We start from the raw sequence: 6,000 nt of genomic DNA on the forward strand, positions 1-6,000 counted from the left end.
TTAAAAAACCTATCATAGCAGCACAGTAATGATAATTGCAGCTTAATTACCCATAACTGATTCTTTATGCCCTGAAATAATTTATTCTCCTCTTATACTTGTCTCTGATATCCATTAGAGTCATTACAACTGTGAGTCTGTAATTACATATTCTGCATTTTAACATTCTATGCCAGTATGTGCTCTCTCCTTATCTTTCAGCTAATTTCATTACCGAAACACCAAAAAAATTTCCATATGATTTTTCCAGAAGTTCTTGTGATTTGATTGGGGTCGGTCTAGCACTTAATGAAGCCTAGAGAGTGTTCTTAGGACAGAGATCCCCTATGTGCCCACCAGTCTGGYTTTGCCAGCTGCTCTGAGTAGGCTGCACCACTTTGGGATCATCACAGTAGGAAATCTGCCTTCAGGTTTGGGATTACCCTGAGGCATGAGGTGGAGGTTAGGACACAACCAAGTGCTTGGGAGAAGAGAGGTTAGATTGATCCTGTGTTATGTTTCAAGAAAAAATAAATGCTTAGGTCCACAGTGGGGCTGAGAAAACTCTTGACAAGGCTCCTCTAGGAGGACCCAGGTTCACTTTCTGCCACTGGCACCACCAGTGGGAGACACAGGATTGCCAAAAGCCAGGACTTTTCTTTGTTGCAAGTAAGCACACTCTATGCCAAGCTACACGCACGTGTATCCTTTAGCAGTGGAAGGAAATTCAGTAAAATCATTGCAATGAAGCAGAAAACGTGCTCTCTGCTCTCTCACAGCTCACACCTTGCTAATCCTGTCCCAACTGCCACAGGTTAGTCAGCATCTGGCCCTGAAATGTGACCCGAGCATGGGTCACACTCTATTGCCTTCACCAACACCAGGGAGACACCTGTACCAAAAGGGCCAAGATGGTTTAAGGGTTGACTTGAAGAAAATTAAATTAAAAACAGGTTTTCCAACTATGCTTGTGACTCACTAAAAGGTCCCAAACGCCTCATCTATTCTCTTCTGTCTTTCAGCTTTGCCCATTCATAAGACTAGAGTCTTGCTAACTACACTGATGGGACTCTACCAGAAATTGTCTGTAACCTCCCTAGGGCAGGAGCCAGCACACACAGTATTAGCAATCACTGCAACAGCTGTTTCAGAGACAGAAATGCATTTTCTTTCCACGGGTAATGTGGCCTGGGCAAAATTGCTTGGGAGATGCAAATATTAAAATAAAATGGAGGTACAGTAATGCCTTTTAATGGAGAAATTAAGCTGAATGAAAAACACGAGGTTGTGCACTGTRAATTTCACAGACAGGGCAAATAAAATCTGAGCTGCATGCAGAAATTGGAACAAATTAATCCGATTTTCCTGTGCCGCATATTTGCCCCCTAGAATCAAAAGAGCCTGAGAATGAAACATTAATTTCCTATTATAATTTAACGAAGAAAGTACCCCTGTCATTTCCTCAGCTGGAAAGGGCATATTTTGATTGAGTYAGGGATTTATTTTCTTAAACAATGAAACACCTTCCTCCCTCCTTCTCTCCCTAGTTTATTATTGTTTAGACCAAGTGTGGGATAAACCAGAGAGATAAGGAGAGCAAGATTATCAGTATTTCTAGGGCAGAGTTTTTACCCTTTAGGAGCATATGCTGCACAGAGCTAAATGATGATGGAGTGAAAATTAAGTGACTGCAATTATTATCGGATGTTCATCTTTAATTCCCCCAACCAGTAACCTTCACAGCAGTCCAAGTGACTACCGTGGTTGTGCTAGTTTTGGCCTGACCCTGCGTTTTCACACCTCCCCAAGCAGCACTAACAAAACAGTGTGTTTAAAAAGCATTAAAACAAAAAGGTTTCGTGAAAAGGCAGTTGTTACCAGCTTTCCTGCCTTTAATGGGTTGGAAATAGGCCAAAAGCTGCGTGCTGGAGCTCAGCACAATGTGAATTTGTACATTTACTTGCTCACTGGAAGGCAGCGACAATCCAACGTTTTACGGCTGCTGGGTACACATAGCTCTTTGAACTTGCATCTTCTTACCCACCCCAATATAGCCCAGCAGGCAAAGGACACCCCTCATGTGCAGTTGAAATCCTAGTGGCCATAGGGCATATTCCTCATGGATAAAAGAAGTCTTCTTGCAGTTAAGTTTCCAGCATTGTTTCCCTGCTGGACTGGCTCTCCATACAAAAAGCCCACAAAACAGGACTTTTCCACCTGCGTAGAAGATTCTGTACAAGCCCATTGCTCCAGCACATGACTTTCTGCTGAGCAACCTGCTGAAAAGGGCTGGGTCTTGTTTCTTTTCTAATTTGGATTTTTGTTGCTTTAATCTCCTAGGTAAGCATTCCGCACTAATATTTAACTTGCATATTTAAAAGTTTTGTTAAAAAATTGTTTCAATTTTGACATTTGATCATTTCTCTAGTTTGATTAATGCAGTAGTTAATTTTTAAGATGCACATGTTCCTTTGCTGCACTGTTTGTTCTCCTCTGCCCTCCTTTCTTCCCTCACAAAGTACAAATTTATGTCTCTCACCACAGCTATGTACACAGGTCCCATAGAGGAATGAGATCTGCTGCATGGTTTCCAATGGCCTTTTTTTCTTTCTTTCTTATTGTAAGTCACCATAATTGTGCCTTTCTTCACAAAAGCACAAAGGTTTTCCCTGTTCTCCACTGCCAGCACCTGCTGCAGAACTCACACCTGTGGCTGCTGCTTTCAGCTACTCACTGCATCAGCTCACATCTGTCTTCAGGAGCAGCTAACAGCGCTCACCCAGCTGCACCTAAACATGTTCAGCTGAGAGTCTTCAAGGGGTCAAGGATGACTGTGGAAAATCAGCAGCTCTGAAGCAGCAAYTGGAGTGGAGCCAGCAGGAACCTGAGCAGCAGCTGGCTGAGCCTGCGTTTTTTAAGCTCAGTCACTATCTCTCCCTGCAGAAGYGGAAAAGCTGTGAGGCTCGAGGATTTCAGACACCTTTGTCTATAGGAAGCAAGTGAAACCCTGAAACAGTTTTCAACTTAGAGCACATCCCACGCCTTCTGCAGATGAGAGTGCAAGGAAAGGCAGAAGTCCGGGACCACAGACTTCCTCTCCTCCTCCTCACACAGAGACCAGCCTAGCTGGAAGGAAATGTCTACTGCTTATCTTCACTTCAGAAAACAGACACTGCCTGTGGTGGAAAAACACAGGCAAAGCCCAAGGGAAACCCTGGGGGTGAAAACAGCAACTTTGCATCAAACCTGCTCAGTATTTGTGGCTTATGACTCAGAAAGCCTGGCTTTTTTGRAGCCATGCTTTTATGCCATGCAAGAGTCCAGCTCAGGACTGCTGTTCATTGCACGCTTGACACAAGCAATTCCAGCTTACAAAAACCACATGCCTGAAGCAGTGTGGCAGSAGGGCACGTTCACAATGCACCCAAGCTCTCCTTGTGCAACTTCTTTCCGGGCCCACACTCACATTTCTGAGATTTTCACTCTCCTTTCTTGGTAAAAGGAAAATTGCAATCCTCCAAAGTGCAACTGCACCAGGAGACTGGGCTTAAAAAAAAAAAATCAAAAAAAGAACAACAACAAAAAAAAAGCCCTCAAAAGCCCACATTTATTGTCAAAGTCTCTAAAATTATGAGATTTGACAATAAGAYGTTTGTTCTTATGGTAACATGCAAGTAGGCAACATGCAGCTTGATTTCTGCAGCCAGTATATATTTAAAGTACTTTCCACATACAATAGGTGTCAATTTGACTTTATTTAAGGAAAAAYGGGGAAAAAACAGTAATTTCCATAATACACAGAAGACAAGTTAGATAGCACTGCAAAAAAAAGGCTGAGTGTTTTACTTGTCACCAGTCTGCTTTGCAGCTCTACGATTAGTAATTTTAATGCAGTTTGTCATTTTGTATTATTGTTTAGCATCTTTATAATCAGCAGAGTTTGGGGTTATAAATCACAAAAAGTGTACTACTACTACTATGAAAAACTAAAAAACCCACAAAAATCACTTTCAAATAAACCATAAATATGTGATGCACATTAGTGTAACAAAACCATTTTTGTAAACATTTTCTCCAACATAACATGTGCATAAGATAAAAAATAAAAACACTGCAGTCATACAAGTTAGGGTTACTTTGACTTAAAGATACAGAAAATTATTACTTATTAAAGCTTAAAACTAAACCTAGGAGCTTTTCTTTTCTTCTTTGCTTACAAAAGCACTGTTTGAAGAGTTCGACGTTGGTATACGAAGTGGTTTTGTAATACTTTTTTTACCTTGCCATGTTGGCACTTCTGTGGAGGCAGAAGCTGCCAGATGGGCAGACCCACTGAAGGAAGGAGATWTCCCCCCTCCCCCAGAGCCTCAAAACTTCAACAGCACATATCCATGACCTGGGCATCCCTACAGCACTGGAGCATCTTCCTCTAGGTGAATAGCATCAGCTTTCAAGGACTAGATTAATTTTGACCACATAGCACTGGAAGATTTAAATCACGCAGACTGACATTCGATCGAATCAGCTTCGGCAAACTACACTACAGGGCAGCTCTGTGATTACACCCATGTCTACCATCACGTTGCACTTCCGAGTCCCCTTTAGTTCATTATAGTACAAAAGGTTGATCGTTCTTCTGGCTGACCACACCGGGCCTGAAAAGAACACATCCTTCACCTTCAACGCTATCCAAAAGTCATACAATTAAAAAAAAATAGTTCTAGGTATTCCTCCGCCAGCAAATGTAAGGCTTTCTTGAGTTTTGATTCTTTTTGGGGGGTTGGGGAGTGGGGGTTGCTGTGGTACRCGCTGGAGGTACGCGTTTACCGCTCGCTTTTCAACCATCTACGATGTTCGAAGGAGAGTCTTCAGCCRCAGCGCTGATGGGGGTTGAAGGATTTACAGCAGTCAGATTTGACACCAAAAGAAGGGTCTGTTGAGTCTGAGCTTTGCACACTTGGTGCTCTTGGCTCTAAATTGATTGTGTGASCAGTCGCTCGAGCCATCGGCTTGACTGAATTGAAGAACACGTGTTTAAAAAGCCCTACCTGTCATGCCATGAAGGAAAGTTAACCACAGCAGAAGACAAAGCCCATGAAACACTGAGAGCCTGTTCACTGAATGAACAGCTTAAGGCAGCTGTCAGCAAAGTACCCCACCAAAGGAATTAAGGAAAAAAAAAGAAAAAGAAAAAGAAAACAAAAAGGAAAATGGCTGAATCGTGACACTGTGCATTGTTACAACACCAACAGATTATTATACACTCAAGATTTCTCAAGTAATGAACATGTAGCCACTAAACAAATTATTACTCTCAAGACATTTATTAAAAATGTCAGAACTTATTCATAAAATAAAACTGACTTGAAAAAAAAAGAAGAAAGAAAAAAAGCCAGAGCTGGGATCTTACATCTAAACACAGGTATACGCTGTTTTTATGAATAAGCAGTATTAACTACATTCTTAAAAGAGTTTTAGTGCATTGCATTCTTAAAAAAGAAAAACATCACCGCCCCAAAATGTTTCCTACAACATTTAACAATTTATAGAACTAGCCTAGTTACTTTTACCTGCCTGTTACTAAGCCCATGTGTTAGAAGAGTGAAACCTCTGGTTTAGGCTAAATTCGGACTTCTATTAAGGATGAAACTGGTTTAAAAAATGCTTGCTTCACCAAATTTTGTAAGCAAATTACATTAATCAGTGTCTCACTGCCATACCGCTACGACTATTGCCCCAACGGACTACTCTCTCCTCCTGCTGAAACTTGCTATGCAATAACAGTCAGAAACCTTTCAATCTGGTAGTTTTGGTATTAAGATTAAATTAGACATTAATGGTTTTCTTCTAAAAACGTATAAACTAAACCACCTCTTTTATTTTATGCATTAAAAACAATGAGGTAGGCACAAAAAAATAAACATATGTAGTTTGGATTTTATTTCTCTTTTTTTTTCTTTTTTTTCTTTTTTTTTTTTAGTTCTGCGAGTGCAGACTGTGGTAAAACTGTTGTTGCACTTC

The sequence above is a fragment of the Malurus melanocephalus genome, unplaced genomic scaffold (genome assembly GCF_030028575.1).
Source record: "Malurus melanocephalus ecotype Western Australia unplaced genomic scaffold, MMel_1.1 scaffold_234, whole genome shotgun sequence".
Taxonomy (NCBI): domain Eukaryota; kingdom Metazoa; phylum Chordata; class Aves; order Passeriformes; family Maluridae; genus Malurus; species Malurus melanocephalus.